Source organism: Protopterus annectens, chromosome 10.part0, assembly GCF_019279795.1.
Source record: "Protopterus annectens isolate FY-2018-M chromosome 10.part0, PAN1.0, whole genome shotgun sequence".
NCBI lineage: Eukaryota > Metazoa > Chordata > Ceratodontiformes > Protopteridae > Protopterus > Protopterus annectens.
The window spans coordinates 1755886046-1755904517 of record NC_056744.1 but is presented as its reverse complement, the minus strand read 5'-3'; positions in this window follow the sequence as shown (position 1 = coordinate 1755904517).

The window sequence follows — 18472 nt, the reverse complement described above, 5'->3', positions numbered from 1 at the left end:
ATAGTAACAGGATTAATTGTAGATATAAATAGTAACAGGATTAATTGTAGATATAAATGGTAACAGGATCCATTGTAGATATAAATGGTAACAGGATTCATTGTAGATATGAATGGCAACAGGATTCATTGTAGATATAAATAGTAACAGGATTCATTGTAGATATGAATGGTAACAGGATTCATTGTAGATATAAATAGTAACAGGATTCATTGTAGATATAAATGGTAACAGGATTCATTGTAGATATGAATGGTAACAGGATTCATTGTAGATATAAATGGTAACAGGATTCATTGTAGATATAAATAGTAACAGGATTCATTGTAGATATAAATAGTAACAGGATTCATTGTAGATATAAATGGTAACAGGATTCATTGTAGATATAAATAGTAACAGGATTAATTGTAGATATAAATGGTAACAGGATTCATTGTAGATATGAATGGTAACAGGATTCATTGTAGATATAAATAGTAACAGGATTCATTGTAGATATAATTTGACAATGGATGAGCAGACATTGTTGAATTAGATCAAGAACAGACAACTCATTCTACTGAAGCCTGACAAAGGGGGTGGCCTGGTGGTCATGAATATCAATGACTGTTATTAACAAAATGCTTGACATGCTTTATGATGATACTTACAAAGAGGTTTCTATTAAGCAAAGCAACATAGCTTATTACAGAATCGATGTTATTTTAAATGAATTCCTTACACAAGGTCTCATTTCCCACATAGTATTTGATTTTGTAAAAGGTTATTGACCCCAAAATTCCAACTATTTTTGTGATCCGTAAGCAGCACAAGGACATGGCTAACACACCTTTGGTCCCCGTTGTGGATGTAAATTTTTCAAAAACTTTCACCATAGCTTGATTTATTGATTACCAACTCAAGGAGGTGGGTGCTAACATTGTGCACAAAGATTCATGGGATTTTTAAAAAGAATCTCTAAAGATATATATATATAGTGAGGGCATCATATTTGTAACCATCAGTATCAAGGATCTTTTCTATGTTATTCCACACAATTTAGATCATTATTTGTGTAGAAATGGTGATCTTGACCATGGGAAGATCAAGTTACTGAGGGACCGAATGGAACTGGTCCTAGAGAACAACCTCATATTTTTTGAGGGTCAATTATTTAGACAAAGTACAGGAGTGGCCATAGGGACTGCATGTGCCAGGATCTTTGCCAAACTTATGATGGCCAAATGGGAATCTAAGTTTGTTTTTTTACCTTTTTACTGTGACCTGTGTTCCCTTTTATGATCACTACCCAGATGATATTATAATTTTTTTGGACTGGCGGTTTGGAGAAGCTTAAGGAATTTTTTTTTGCTACTTGAATGATATCACTGAGTTTCTCAGTTTCACTATTAATTATTCTTTTGACTACATCAATTATTTAGATTTGACAATTTCCAAAAAACAGAGATGGCCATTGCTTTGAATCTAATATTTACAGGAAGCCAACATATTCAAATTCACTGTTGCAGTTCACTAGTTGGCGTAGGTTGCATCAAAAGACAGCAATGGTGAAGGGCCGAATGGTTAGACTTGCCCGAATGATTGCACAGCAGGAGATTTTTCTCCAAGTGATTGTTAAACTTAAGATGTTTGAAGTATGTGGTTATCCATCAGGTTTTATTAATGTGATTGTGGATGGGGTTACAGCTAAGCACGGACAGTCTATTTTCTATCCCTTTATAGGGAAAGGGAACCTCACTATTTGGTAGCAATGCTCAATCAAAGGCCATAGGCAGGTTTAATAAGGCTTTGGTTCTCACATACAGTCTTGATTTTTTTACATTAAATCAGTGATATTTAAAATACAGAACATCTTTTCAATGGCTGATGAACACTTTTTGGGGACTGGGTTCCTCTCCCTATTTTGTTTACAAAAAGGATGGTTGTTTTAAAACTTTTATAGAAAGAGTGAGACCCACCATGGGTAGCTGTTATATGAGGAAATGTGGACACTGTAGCCAATGCAGTTGTACTTTGCAGGGTTCCTCATTTCATATCGCTGGTTACAGTCAAGTTAATTTGAAACAAAGATTTCATTGTTCTAGTGTAGGAGTTGTTTATGCGGCATAATGCCAAGACTACCATGGTTTCTATATTGGGAAAACTGAGAAACCTCTGATAAGAATATATATATATATATATATATATATATATATATATGTATATATGAGATTAATAGGAAAGATGAGGGTAACGCATGCTCTTTAAACATATCAAGTCCAATAGTTACCATAGATTTCAATTTTACATTATTGACAGTGGGTCTATGTTCAGCTACCAAATTTGAAAATACGCGAACCACAAAACAGTGAAACCAAAACAGTGAATGGGACAATCATCAAACTACAACAATATAAAAAAATACTACATCAAATGGCCATAGTTATACTACATCACACACACACACACACACACACAACCAAGGTGGGGGGCTGTGCCCCCCACAACCCCCCAACTATATATACCAAGATCACACTACAGTAGGGAAAAAGGAAAATTTAAAAGGTTTCCCTTTACTTACCTTATGTATTGAGCTATTTCCTGGTTATTGGCCAACTATGGCCACTCAATGTAGTTTTTTCTGACGTTGTTATAGTTCGATGATTGTCCCATTCACTGTTTTGCTTTTGCTGTTTCATGGTTTGCATTTTTTCGAATTCGATAGCTGAACATGAACCTATTGACAGCATAGGACTTGATGGTCAGGGTGGTCCCTGGAAGCATTTATTAAAATCAAGGAGTTAAGGTGGCAACTCAAACTCAATTCTATAAATGGTTGTGGTTTAAATGACACGGTTTCTATCAGTAGTATTATTCAGTTAAGACCATCCTTCTATATGCAAAAACATTTTTATTTTTTACATTTATTTTATTTTATTGTTAATTAATATTCTTTTTTTAATGATTACCTTCGGCCAATGGCTGAGGTTCATGGTTGAGATTGGCACTGTCACTTTAAATCTTATATTTTCCATTACATCCACGATTATTATGAAGTTTTAATATAGCTGCTTCTTTCCGCTATTCTTTATTACATTATTTATTCGTGGTTAAAGTAGAATATTCTAGTCTTCGGAAAGTCTCCATGAACAAATGTATTTTTTTCATTCTGCATTATTTTTATTTGGAGTGTTTTCTCTGTTATAGAGAATGTGTTCAGTCTATTTGTTTTTGTTTTACTTCTAGTTTTATGGATGTCATCACTTTTTCAATTTTCTTGATTAACTTGTTAACTAATGAGCATTGTGGGAGGGGTTATTGTCTATATATAGTGTATGTCTGTACATTTTATAATTTTCATTCTAATTAAGTCCTTTTGTAGGATGAAAGTGCTTAATGTGATGTTATTTTTAATAAAGTCAGCAGAATGCAGTGCAGTCCCCATGTTCCAGTTTTTTTTCAGTTAGCTTTTTGTTGCTTGTCCAGCTTCATAAAAGTGGCATTTTAACATCTGCTTTTACAAAGATCTCTGAAGAATTCCCTTTGATAGCATTGTCCAAAGGATGGGTCAATGCCTAATGGCAAACGTAAGGTAGTTAGTAACCAAGATGGGAAGAAATGGCTTTGTCACAAGTAGAGTGTATATCTACAGCAAAGGAGGCCAAAAGTTGGTCCATCTTCCTAAATTTGTGCACCTTCTCAGGTAACACCTGAACTGAAGTGAACATCAAGGGGATGGAGCCCTCTTCCCCCAACTGTTCCCCAGAGAAGAAAATTGATTATTTTCAGGGAAAATATGAGTTATGCCTAAGGAGAAACAAATCCTCATTAAAAGCCAGTGTTACAGATCTGGGCCTGCAACTCTGAGACCCTATCAATGTAGAAGGTTAAGACTGCTAGTGGTGAAATATCCCAGATTTTCCAAAGTACTGTTGTATTTGCCTATGTAGTGTTCTCCCTCCTCCCAAAAGAAAAAAAATCAGATGTAGGGGACATTATTTAAAACTGCTGACATCTTAAAGTTAAGGTTGCTAGGGATGAGCAAATTCAGATCCAGCACTAATTGATCTAGGCAGCTGCCTAGTGCTCATGTTGCTTGGGGTGGGCATGTTGGCTTGGTAGGGACCTGGCTTAACTATAAAAAATAAAAAAAAAATCTTCTGTAAATAAAACAATCCTCATCACCTTATGGGAAATTTCTGTAAACAGCAGGCTTTAGGACCCCCTCAGGAGACTGCTGTAAAACACAACAAGCCTCAGCATTAAGGCAACTTCCTAACACATTAACTTTAAAAACCACAGGAGGAGCCACTGCAGCAGCCATTTCAGTAAGTGGAGTCTTTGTGTCTCTGCAACCAAGCAGAGTGTGTGTGTGTGTGTGTGTGTGTGTGTGTGTGTGTGTGTGTGTGTGTGTGTGTGTGTGTGTGTGTGTGTGTGTGTGTGTGTGTGTGTGTAAATGCTCTATTTGGGAGGGGACTTTGCTCACAGTCAAACCCTGAACCCTACCTCTCAATCTCTTAGAGCAAGAAATCTGGACAAAGCCATAAAAATAGCCGGGGAATTGTTATGGCTAGGCTTGTATAGGCCCTAGGTCCAATAGCCTAGTACCAACCTATGAACCTATGAAGCTATAAAATGGGGGGACAAAAGCCCAAAAATAGGGACAGTTTTTAAATATTGCTCTTACAAACTTAAAAAGTTGATAGAATAACAGGTTTTGCATTATCATTAATTTTCTGAATGATATGAAGTCTGAAACTCACATGTCTGTCTTTATTTTCTGACTTCAACCCTCCATGATTTGCCAGTGATTTGTCAGAAAAAAACACAATTTTATGGAAAAACAGGCCAAAAATATGAGGCAAAAATCTGGACATTCTGTGAAAATCTGTACAGTTGAGATGTATGCCCTGAACCTTAATTATTGGCAAGCAAGTGCCTTAAACCACCACAACTGCCAGGTCTCCTTTAGTTTATTTTTTGTTTGTTTGTTTTTGTAAATCACAGAGGCTTACAGCCTGTCAGTGTGAGAAATGAAGTTTTATAGTTGTGTTGTTCGGTGTCAGGGATGCAGCAGGCAGGTAGTACACTTTATACAACAGGTAGCAGCACACTTGCCTTTGATGCTGTAGGTTCTCTTCCCACACCAGCTGGATTGATTTTTGACACTACTGTTCAGCATGAGAGGAGGGGTATACTACACTCCTGGGTGTGTCCTCCTTTGGATGAGATGCTTATTAACTCAGCTCTTCTTGGTTTGCCAGCCATTTCCTATTGCATATCACCAGCACACTATTTTGTTACATGTTACATAGACAATTTATTTTTCAAGGGCAGCAGACACTAACTTTGTAGATGAAACACTAAAATGCAAAGTTCTTTGCCATTAGCAACCTCTTCATTTGTTACAGGCAGCCCAGATCCAATACTCTGCTTAGGGCCCCATTTGACCAAGATCCAGTTGTGGGTGTAAGGAATCCTGGACTATGTTAAGTATCATTATATTTGTCTACACAGTGTTCCCTTGTCCAATAGAAAAAAAAGTCATGAAATGTCCAGGAATTTATTCAAATTGCTGAAGTCTTAGAGTGAAGGCTGGTGGGGGAGAGGTACCTTTGTGGAAGTGGAGTGTTAGTGAAGTGTTCTCCCTCTCAAAGACAAATGGTTATTAAATGCACAGGACATTATTAAAATAGCTGAACTCTTAGGGTAAAGGATGCAAACAGTGAAATACCATGTTGTGCACCAAGTGATTCTGTGCTTCTCTATGGAGGGTTCCAAAGCCTCAGAAGAAAAAAAATACAAATGCAAAAGGCTCTATTATAATTGTTCAACTAGAGAACGAGGGCTGCTGTGGGGGGGGGGGGGGGGTTGGAGCATCCTGAGGTATACCAAGCAGTGTTGAAGTTTTATATGGAGTGCCCCCTCCCTGAAAATTATCCAATGTAATAAGACTTTATTTATTTGGATGGTGCAGTGGTGCAGCAGTAGCATTGTCACCTCATAGCAAGAGGTTCTCCAGTTTGATTCTTGGCTGGAGTGCCTTCTGTGCAGAGTCTGCATGTTCTCCCTCTGTTCATGTGAGTTTTCTATGGGTGCTCTGGTTTCCTCCCACATTACAAACACATGCGTCTGGAGTGTTTCTCCTTGGGCCTCCACTGAAAATTGGCTTTGTTCCAAGTCGGACTTTCCCGGTAAACAAATGTTAAATAAAAATAAATTATTAAAACTGGTTAAGTCATAGGTGTTTGAGTGTTAGGCGTTAGATAACGTCAAGCATTGTTACTTTTGTTTGTGGGCTGTTCTCCATTCCTAAAATAAAAAGTTTTTAAATGGACAGTACTTTATAAAAATTGTTGTTGACATCTTAGCATTCACACTCCAATGACAGAGGCTGTCTGTGTCATGCAAAGTAGCCCTGTGTTTCTGTATCTAGCGCTCTCCCTCCATTAAGGAAAAATGAATAAAATTCACAGAACTTTATACAAGTTGCTTAAGTCTTGAGGTTAAGTCTACTAGTGGTGAGGTAAACTGGACTGCACTAAGTACTCTCGTGTTTGTATGTGGATAGCTCCCCACCCCAAAACAAAGAGTTATCCAATGCAAAGGACTTTATTCAGCTAAGTTTTAGGGGTAAGGTTTCTCGGGTAGCATATCTTGGCTATCACCAAGTAGCATAATTTTTGTCTGTGGAGTGCCCTCTCAAAAGAGAAATATGTATCAGACGGGTAGGTAATTGCTAAATTCTTTTAACTAAGGCTACAAGGCATGAGGTCACTGGATCATACTAAGCAGTGTAACATCTGTCTGCAGCATTTTCCCCTCCCCAAAGGAATAATTATGAAATGCACAGGACATTATTAACATTGTCACTACTAGAGGTGAGATAACCTTCATTATGCTAGTGTTATTTTTCTCTGTGGAATATTCCCCCTCCCCAAAAGAAAAACTTATCAAATGGACAGGATTTTATAAAAATTGCTAAAGTCTTATGGTTAGGGCTGTTAGAGAAGATGCACCCTGCGTCATGCAAAGTATCCTTACTTCTGTCTGCAGACTGATCTTCTTCCAGTGCAAAGTATCCTTACTTCTGTCTGCAGACTGATCTTCTTCCAGTGCAAATTATCCTTACTTCTGTCTGCAGACTGATCTTCTTCCAGTGCAAAGAATCCTCACTTCTGTCTGCAGACTGATCTTCTTCCAGTGCAAAGTATCCTTACTTCTGTCTGCAGACTGACCTTCTTCCAGTGCAAAGTGTCCTTACTTCTGTCTGCAGACTGATCTTCTTCCAGTGCAAAGTATCCTTACTTCTGTCTGCAGACTGATCTTCTTCCAGTGCAAAGTATCCTTACTTCTGTCTGCAGACTGACCTTCTTCCAGTGCAAAGTGTCCTTACTTCTGTCTGCAGACTGATCTTCTTCCAGTGCAAAGTATCCTTACTTCTGTCTGCAGACTGATCTTCTTCCAGTGCAAAGTATCCTTACTTCTGTCTGCAGACTGATTTCTTCCAGTGCAAAGTATCCTTACTTCTGTCTGCAGACTGATCTTCTTCCAGTGCAAAGTATCCTTACTTCTGTCTGCAGACTGATCTTCTTCCAGTGCAAAGTATCCTTACTTCTGTCTGCAGACTGACCTTCTTCCAGTGCAAAGTGTCCTTACTTCTGTCTGCAGACTGATCTTCTTCCAGTGCAAAGTATCCTTACTTCTGTCTGCAGACTGATCTTCTTCCAGTGCAAAGTATCCTTACTTCTGTCTGCAGACTGATCTTCTTCCAGTGCAAAGTATCCTTACTTCTGTCTGCAGACTGACCTTCTTCCAGTGCAAAGTGTCCTTACTTCTGTCTGCAGACTGATCTTCTTCCAGTGCAAAGTGTCCTTACTTCTGTCTGCCGACTGATCTTCTTCCAGTGCAAAGTATCCTTACTTCTGTCTGCAGACTGATCTTCTTCCAGTGCAAAGTATCCTTACTTCTGTCTGCAGACTGATCTTCTTCCAGTGCAAAGTATCCTTACTTCTGTCTGCAGACTGATCTTCTTCCAGTGCAAAGTATCCTTACTTCTGTCTGCAGACTGATCTTCTTCCATTGCAAAGAATCCTCACTTCTGTCTGCAGGCTGACCTTCTTCCAGTGCAAAGTATCCTTACTTCTGTCTGCAGACTGATCTTCTTCCAGTGCAAAGTATCCTTACTTCTGTCTGCAGACTGACCTTCTTCCAGTGCAAAGTGTCCTTACTTCTGTCTGCAGACTGATCTTCTTCCAGTGCAAAGTATCCTTACTTCTGTCTGCAGACTGATCTTCTTCCAGTGTGAAGTATCCTTACTTCTGTCTGCAGACTGATCTTCTTCCAGTGCAAAGAATCCTCACTTCTGTCTGCAGGCTGACCTTCTTCCAGTGCAAAGTATCCTTACTTCTGTCTGCAGACTGATCTTCTTCCAGTGCAAAGTATCCTTACTTCTGTCTGCAGACTGACCTTCTTCCAGTGCAAAGTGTCCTTACTTCTGTCTGCAGACTGATCTTCTTCCAGTGCAAAGTATCCTTACTTCTGTCTGCAGACTGATCTTCTTCCAGTGCAAAGTATCCTTACTTCTGTCTGCAGACTAATCTTCTTCCAGAATAGAAAATAGTTATCAAAGGCATAGACTTTATAAAAATTGAAGTATTGGGGTTATGACTTCTGGGGAGTATCCTGGACTGTAACAAGAAGCCTCTGGAGTGTTCCCCTCCCCACAAAAGTAAACGTTATCAAAAGCACAGGATTTTATTAAAAGTGCTGAAGTCTTAGTGTTAAAGCTAATGTAGCAAGGTGTCCTGGATCCTGAAAAACTGCATTTAATTTGTCAATGGAAGTTTTACACTTCCCCAAAACAAAACCTTATCATGCACACAGGACTTTATTAAGACTGCTGAACTCTTATGACTAAGACTTTGAGAGGCCAGGTATTGTAGTGCATTCCATTTAGCATTCCATTTGTCTATGGAATGTCCTTCCTCCTCCTCCTCCTCCCCCAAACAGAGTTATGAACTATACAGGATTTTACTACAACCGATGAAGTCTCAGGGTTAATACTGCCAAGGGTGAGGTATGCTAATTCGTGCCAGATGCCATTACATTTCTCTGTGGAGTGTTAATCTTCTCCCACAAAAAGTAATCAGGTGCACAGGACTGTTACATTTTCTTAAGTTAAAGTTGCTAGGGGTAACCAATCCTGAAAAAATGCCATGCAATGTTAACTTTTGTTAAACGGGACTTTATAAAATTGCTGGAATCTTAGGATTAAAGTTGCCAGTAGCAAGTAACTACATTGTGAAAAGTAATGTTACATTTGTCTGTGGAGTGTTCTCCCGTCTTAAAAAAGAAAAAGTTGCCAAAGGCACAGGGCAGTAATTAAAACTGAAGAAGTCTTATGGATAAACATCCAAGGGGCAAGATTTCCTGCATCGTGTAAAGCAGCATTACTTTTGTCTAGGGCTAAATTCCCTTCTCATAAAATAAAAAGCTTAAATAAATACACTTGTTGTGTTGTGTCTTTCAGCTTTTCCCAGTTAGGGGTCGCCACAATGGAACTCCGGCCCGCTAATGATTGGCAGTAGATTTTTAAGTGCTGAGTTGCCGGCCCTGACGCACAACCTTCAACGAAGGTACGCCCATTCACGCATGTCTCCACACAGAAGACGCTTTAGCTGAGAGTCAAACAGGACAACGTCTTACTGTGAGGTGACGTTACTGCAGCACCACCACCACAATAAATACACTAAAGTTTATTAAAATTCTTGAAGCCTTAAAGATAATGCTGTTAGAGATGAGGAATTCTGGATCAACAGAATATGCAGTATTAGGTGTAACTCAATAATCTTGGATGAAGTTTGAATTTTCCTTTATGTTGTTATGGAAACAGAATGTGATACTTTCTATAACAGTATACCAGGACCAAGGAGCAGGGTGGAGGCTTGCTTCTTCTTCACAAGTCAGTAAGCCTTAATCCCTCTCTAACACAGAAAGAAAATGCAAAAAAATGGCAGTGAGCAAAGATGATTACAACTCTGAGCTAGCAATGCTTTCTCTGCCCAGGGTACTTAGTTTGAGTCCTTCCACATTCATTTGCCTGTTGCATGACTCTAAGTAAATCTGTTAACTAGACTGAACTGCAGAGGCACTCCTGAAATGGGATGGTTGTGGCCAGTTGGCTGACCTTGTTAACAAATAGGTAAATTAAAAAAAATAAATAAATAAAATGTTCCTAAGTAAATCCTAGTACAGATGTTATTAAACAGACTGTGTGTCCCTTATATTCCTTGTCCATTTTCTGATGCTCAGGCGGATAAACGTCTTCATGAAATTATAGGTTCATAGGTTCATAGGTTTATACTAGGCTATCTGCCCTAAGGCATTTATAAGCCTAGCCCAAATTTTTGTGGCTTACGCCATCCCTTATATGAAAAAATACTGTGCCCATTAGTTTGTTGTGCCTCTGTCCAGCAGTGACACAGAGATGATTCCCGGGATAAACCTACGATCTCCCATCCACAGGTCAATATTTCTCTTGAACAGAGCCAGCGAGGTGCTCTGCCTCACATGGATCGGGATTTTATTCCACAGCATAGGGAGTCTCTGAGTGATAAATCTATTCCTCCAGCACATCCTATTTATATCCGTGCTAAGGTTTAAGTCACTTGCTCTAGTGGTTTTGGTGGATTTGGATTTTTTGAGGTGGAGCATGTCCATTAATTCCAGGTTGGACATGGCCTTGTATGTCAGGCACATGTCACCTCTGAGCAGACGGTATGCAACTGAATAGAGCTGGAGTTTCTTCAATCTGGCAGCATATGACAGATTTTGGAGTCCCTTTATCCTTTTGGTGAGGAACTTTTGGGGTCTCTCCAATTGCTGCAGATGTTGGGTGAGATACATCCCGAATGGGGCATTGTACTCGATCATTGGTCTGATAAGTGAAGAGTACAGGGGAACAATTACCTCACTAGATCTGAATGTGAATCCCTTCATGATCAGGTGGGCAATGTAGAAGGTCTTTCTAACCACTTTAGCAATGTGAGTGTCAAAAGAAAGGCCACTGTCAACCTGGGTCCCCAGGTCCCTGATAACCTCTTCTGTGCTTAGTGGATTGCCACCTATATAGTAGCTTGGGGTTACCTTGTTTTTCCCGAAGGGTATGACTATACATTTTTTGGCATTTAACTTCAGGCCATGGCTCTGGCACCAGCTATCTGTTTCCGTGAGTCCCTTCTGAAGGATATCCGTGTCCGATGCACTTTCCACTATGGCGCCCAGTTTGCAGTCGTCTGCAAACTTTGTCAGCCAAAATCCTCCCATGTTGGCCTATACTTCTGAGAAGTAAATGCCGAACAATAGGGGGCCAATGACCGAGCCCTGTGGGACACCACTTGTAACCGGCTTGGAGTCTGACATAGCGCCAACAACTCTAACCCTGTGGGTTTTGTCCTTAAGCCAGTTTGCAACCCATCTTGTGACATATGGGTTTACATTTAAGCTGGTAAGTTTTTCTACAATACCCGAGTGGGGTATTGTGTCGAAGGCCTTTGCAAGGTCAAGGTAGGCTGTATGGACTGCCTTTCCCTCATCAATGGCCTTGGTGACTGTTTCGAAGAAGTCGACCAAGTTCAAAAGGCATGATCTGCCCTTGACGAAGCCAAACTGGGTCGGGTCCAATGTCTGCAAGTCCCCTATATCTTTGTTTATGAGCTCCATTATGATCCTCTCCATAGCTTTGCAGACTAGACTTGTTAAGCTTATGGGGCGGTAATTACCAGGGTCCGAGCTGCACCGCCTTTGTGGAGTGGGACCACAGTTGCCGTACGCCACTCCTTGGGCACGTAACCTGTGGTAAGGCTGAGATTAAATAGCTGCCTTATGTGCGGGTTTAATTCCTCATTTAGCTCATGTAGCACACAGCCGGGGACACCATCCGGTCCCATTGATGCTGTGTTTTTAGCTTTAGAGAGAGCAGCTTTCACCTGCACATTTGAGATGTCTGGGAGGCTACACTCTGCTGGGATAGTTATCTCTCCTTTAGGGGAGAGGGGTGAAGTTTGCACTGAACCTGTCTGCCAGTATGTTGGCAATGTCTGTGGGTTCAGTGATTTTTGTATCATTTTGGACTAATTCTGAGCATATCTGGGAGTTTCCACCCAGGTTCCTAACATAGCTGAAAAAGGCCTTATGATTGTCCTTTGAATCCATGGCAATTTTTCTCTCAAAATTGGCCTTAGTTGATTTTATGAGTGCTCGTATTTTTTACTAATAATGATCAGGGGTGACTTCCCTTTACGGATTTTGTTCTATCATGTAATAGCTTTCTCCTCTTATTGTAAAGTTTGTTAATGGCTGGGGTCCACCAGACTGGACGCTTGCCCTTTGTGGAAAGAGTCTTGGTTTTATTTGGGATTGCCTGATCCATGCAGTCCTGGAGGTGTTCATAGAAGGCATTTGTAAGGGTTTCAGCTTAGGTTGTGGTTTCCACTGGCTCAGGGGCCTTGAAGGATACCACACCAGTCTTGAGTAGTGTGAAGTTTGCTTTAGAGAAGTTCTTCACTGTGGTCTTTTTGTTTGGGGTGGGGCGGATGTGGATTTCCAGTGAGATTAGTTTATGATCAGATCTCACCAATGAGGGATATACTTCGTGTGGAGCATTTTGTCCCCATGTTTGTGATAATGAGATCTAGTATATTTTCTCCTCTCGTGGGAACAGTGACTGGCTGTTCCATGGCATTTGAATTTATGAACTCCAGGAACCGTTGGGCTAGAAAGTTAGGGCTTGAGTAATGTTCCCAGTCTATATTCGGGTAGTTGAAGTCACCCAATATGATGGTGTTTGGAGATACATTTATACCCTCCAGTGTCTTCAGGAAGGCTGTGTGGGGTTCCTGAGTTTGAGAGGGTGGCCTGTAGCATGCTACAATTTGTAGAGCAGTTTTGCCTATGGTTAGTTGCACCTGGATGGTTTCTGAAGCTTCGTGCGTTGCCACCAACCTGGAGGTATGGTAAATTACTCAATATACTACATTCAAAGCATTAATAGTACTAGATGACCTCAACATCGCTTGGCTAACCAGAGTGGACAGCTCTCACAAAAACTTAGCTTTATAAACCCTGCGAAACAGTGACTGATCCAACTGACCAAACCCCTTTACTGGTCACAACACCCATTTAGAGGCAATTATTACAAACTTTCCATAGAAATTTCAGGAACCTAAAATTCTACCAAATACTTTTACTGACTACTGACTCGGTACCCTGTACTTCTATCTGGACCATTGCACTGTACTCACAATCTGACTGTGACTCACATCCTGTATACACATCTTGATCACTACCCTGTACCCCATCTTGACTCCTGCTATATATTCACACCCTGACCATTGCTTTGCACTTGTACCCTGTCCACTGTCCTGTACTCACATCCTGACCACTGCCCAACCTCACACTTTGGCCACTGCCCTGTACTAATACTCTGACCACTATCTTGTAATTATGTCTTAACTACTTCCTTGTACTCACACCCAGCCTGACCACTATCCTGTACTCACACCATGGCCATTACTCACATTCTGTCCATTGTCCAGTATTCATACTTTGACCACTATAGTGTACTCCCATTCTGATCACTGTCTTGTTCTCACACCCTAACCACTGTCCTGCACTCCTAGCCTGACCATTGCCATGTTATTACACCCTGTCCACTGACTTGTACTCACATCATGACCACCCCTATGTACTCCCATCCTAACTGCCCTGTACTTAAATCCTGACCACTGCACTGTACTCATGCTCTAGCCACTACCCAGTCCTCACATTCTGTTCATTAAAAGATAAAATAGTCCCTCATATGTAAATAAAAACTAGTCAAAATGTAGATTCAGTGCAAGCAGTACAGCTTTATGAAATGTATACAATTCAGTCATCTACAAAATAATACAGTAACAAAAATCTGACAAAAGGATTATCCTCCTTTTATATAACCTGCTAACTCCAGTTCAAGATAGATGTCATCTACTTATAAAAATAAAAGTTTTAAGAAAAATGCATGACCAATACCACAACTAAAAGGCGATAAAATATAACGATAAGGTTTGGTATGACTGAAAGCAAAATTCTTCATATCTCCATAACTTTACTAGTTACCAAGAATTGCACACTAACTGTAGGATACCCACAAATAAAGCTAACGGTGAATCTCATAAGGACACATATCACTACAAGACCACAAACTTTTGGGGAATAAGCATATAAACATAAAACAGGTAGCAGACCTAAATTCTCATAAGTTTTATCAATGACAACTCTTTGTCTAAACAAACACTACTTGAGTTTAGTAATTTAGTTTCTTTTACTTCTCTGATACCTGGGATGCTACTATGTTGCACCATATAGAAATCCACTCTTCTATGTGATTTGTAATACTCTCTACTTCCAGTTTAAGGAGCACCACTATAACCAATCTGAAAATTTTTAAATATTATTACATTCCACCATTTCCCTAAAGACCATATCACATCCTTCCCTTCTAAAAGACAATTTTCTGTACTAGCCAAACCATTAACTCAGTTAATCTTTCTCCAAAAACAGGGATTATTCCTTGCAGTTTTAAACACATCTTAATCTGATCATTTAAAAAAAAGTGGTTTTCCAGCATTAACAGCTATAACCCAAAAACACCCTGTTGCAAAACTGTTAAAGAAATTCCTTTATCAAAGAGTCATAAACAAATATGACAAATATGGTTTGTTTCCAACAAACATTATGGCTTCCATGCAAATCGCAGTAGTGCTGCTGCAATGTACACTTTACTGATTTTATTTTATGTCATGGAAATCAGCCAAATTATAGGAGCAATATTAGCAGACATTAACCATGTTTCTGATGTAGTGGGTCATGATCTACTTGCTGTTAAACCAGCAGATTGTAGATTTTCAAATGAAACAATCAGCTGGTTTAAAATTCTCTCTCAAACAGATATTTCAAATTACCCACACACATGCACACCCATACATATGTACAAACATACAGACAAATAAATACACAGATACACATGCATGTGTAAGCTGTCGTGCACACAAACACAGATGCACACACAAATGCAGAGAAAGACTTCTGTTAAGCCAATGTTTTTGAATCTTTTAAATTTTAAAGGAAAATATTATCTCTCATTTGGAACTTAGACCCAAGATCCCCAACATTCAGAAACATTCCTCAAGCAGAAAACTTTCCAGATGTGAATGTGTGTGTGTGTGTGTGTGTGTGTGTGTGTGTGTGTGTGTGTGTGTGTGTGTGTGTGTGTGTGTGTGTGTGAACTCTCTGCAAGAAGACCTAAACCAACTAGTTTCTCTATGCAGATGTGCTTATGTGTTTGTGCGTGAAAGAAAACCTAAACTAACTTCAATTCTAAACTCCTTGATCTGCCTCTCTTAAAACCCGACTGCCTCATGGTTTTGGTGTCTTTTCAGGCTTGCTAGTTGTTGCTGAAGCACCTACCAAGGGGAGAAAATGCTGAGAGAAGAAAAGGAGCCACATTTGTGATTTTAAGTATTTTCTTCTGATTTTTTGTTAAGTTTTACTGCTTTGCCACCTACTTTTTGGCATTTTCTGGCTTGCTAAAGTTTTTATCTGTAACAGTAACAGTACTTGGAACACATCTAGAGCCTGTTTACTGCATTTCCTGTGTTGCACTTAATTTAAAATCGTTTTTTTCTCTAAAAACTGCATTTTACCTGATTTTGGCCTAGCACTCAAGTGTGGGGTCATTTATTGCACTGTTGTGATTATTTTGTTGCTTGTGTATCTCTGCTACCTTTAACCTACAACAAAAAGAAAAAAAACAAAAAAATCTTGCTTTTTTCCCACTTTCTGAAAGTTAAGAAAGTTCAGTTACAGATTTGCTGTTCTGAACTGTTTGGAAGTTTCTAGAAGGCCAGTGCTTACTTGGGCTAAAGGGAAGTCTTTGTGTTCACCAGTGGGAGTGGTTAACACTGAACAGCCTGCCTGTCCCTGGAGGAGTGGTTACTACCTAGAAGCTGTAGTTTTATTGGCCATTTTGGGTCAATTCTAAACTCCTTGATCTGCCTCTCTTAAAACCCGACTGCCTTGTGGTTTTGGCATCTTTTCAGGCTTGCTAGTTGTTGCTGAAGCACCTACCAAGGGGAGAAAATGCTGAGAGAAGAAAAGGAGCCACTTTTGTGATTTTAAGTATTTTCTTCTGATTTTTTGTTAAGTTTTACTGCTTTGCCGCCTACTTTTTTGAATTTTCTGGCTTGCCAAAGTTTATATCTGTAACAGTAACAGTACTTGGAACACATCTAGAGCCTGTTTACTGCATTTCCTGTGTTGCACTTAATTTAAAATCGTTTTTTCTCTAAAAACTGCATTTTACCTGATTTTGGCCTAGCACTCAAGTGTGGGGTCATTTATTGCACTGTTGTGATTATTTTGCTGCTTGTGTATCTCTGCTACCTTTAACCTACAACAAAAAGAAAAAAAAAACAAAAAAAAATCTTGCTTTTTTCCCACTTTCTGAAAGTTAAGAAAGTTCAGTTACAGATTTGCTGTTCTGAACTGTTTGGAAGTTTCTAGAAGGCCAGTGCTTACTTGTGCTAAAGAGAAGTCTCTGTGTTCACCAGTGGGAGTGGTTAACACTGAACAGCCTGCCTGTCCCTTGAGGAGTGGTTACTACCTAGAAACTGTAGCTTTCTTGGCCATTTTGGGTCAATTCTAAACTCCTTGATCTGCCTCTCTTAAAACCCAACTGCCTCATGGTTTTGGCATCTTTTCAGGCTTGCTAGTTGTTGCTGAAGCACCTAACAAGGGGAGAAAATGCTGAGAGAAGAAAAGGAGCCACTTTTGTGATTTTAAGTATTTTCTTCTGATTTTTTGTTAAGTTTTACTGTTTTGCTGCCTACTTTTTGGCATTTTCTGGCTTGCTAAAGTTTATATCTGTAACAGTAACAGTACTTGGAACACATCTAGAGCCTGTTTACTGCATTTCCTGTGTTGCACTTAATTTAAAATCGTTTTTTTCTCTAAAAACTGCATTTTACCTGATTTTGGCCTAGCACTCAAGTGTGGGTCATTTATTGCACTGTTGTGATTATTTTGCTGCTTGTGTATCTCTGCTACCTTTAACCTACAACAAAAAAAAAATAAAAACCTAAAACATCTTGCTTTTTCCCCACTTTCTGAAATTTAAGAAAGTTTAGTTACAGATTTGCTGTTCTGAACTGTTTGGAAGTTTCTAGAAGGCCAGTGCTTACTTGGGCTAAAGGGAAGTCTCTGTGTTCACCAGTGGGAGTGGTTAACACTGAACAGCCTGCCTGTCCCTGGAGGAGTGGTTACTACCTAGAAGCTGTAGTTTTATTGGCTATTTTGGGTCAATTCTAAACTCCTTGATCTCTCTCTCTTAAAACCCTACAACTCTGTTTTTGTGCGGTTTTGCGCCTAAACAGGTTTAAACTATTCCAGGCTCCACAAAGTCTGCTCTTCACTTTTTCCCTTAGAACTGTTCAAACTCTCAAAGTAATCACTCTATTCTCTTTCTAAAGCCCTGCACTTGCTCAGTTCTTATAAGGAAACACTAACTAACTAAAGCACTACACCCTCCTTGACTTCTCATAAGTATTAGGCTCCCGATTGGTCCTTCCTGATCAAGTGAAAAATCAGTTCCCTTCCCTAATCTGATCAGTAAAAAAACAGTTCCCTATACTAATCTGGTATGTCCAAGGGTCAGTTTCAAGGTTACTCCCCAGTCCAGCTGGTGAATCTGGGAATTTTGAGGCAATGTTACAATTGCCTTATGTACACAGACAACCCTCTCCTCCTTCCAGCAAACTCTAATACATGTGAGAGGTGCAGTTACACAGCCAAACTGGAGGCAGAGCTCTCTCAATCCAAGACTGGCACAGTCAGTCAGGAGGAAAGGGTAACCACCCACACCACAAATCCAGTCTCACATAGACCTATTGCATCTGCATACCCAACACATAAACACACAAAAACATACTCGGAGGCTCTAAATAAAAATTTGCCTAAACAGCAAAGACCTCCTAAGCAAATATCCAAGCAACAGCCACCCCTCAACAATACCCACAAATCACATATCTCACAAAATCAGTGTGCCTCATAGTCACAGCCCTTAAGGCCAAACAACACACCAAATACACTTGTTATAGGGGACTCTATTGTCCGGCACACTGACATCCCACTCACCAGACTGAACAAGGAGAAGATCACTGTAAGCTGCCTGTCGGGTGCCAGGATCCGCCACATAATGCAAGCACTCAGGTCACTCCAAAGCAAGTACAAGTATGACTTCATCATTGTCCATGCTGGTGTGAATGACCTGAGACGTACCTCCCTGGACTACATGAAAAGAGACATAGAGGAGCTCTCTGACCATGTAGCCCAGGCTGGTATGACCCTGACCTTGAGTAGCATCTTGCCCTCACCAAGAATGATGCCACAGTAT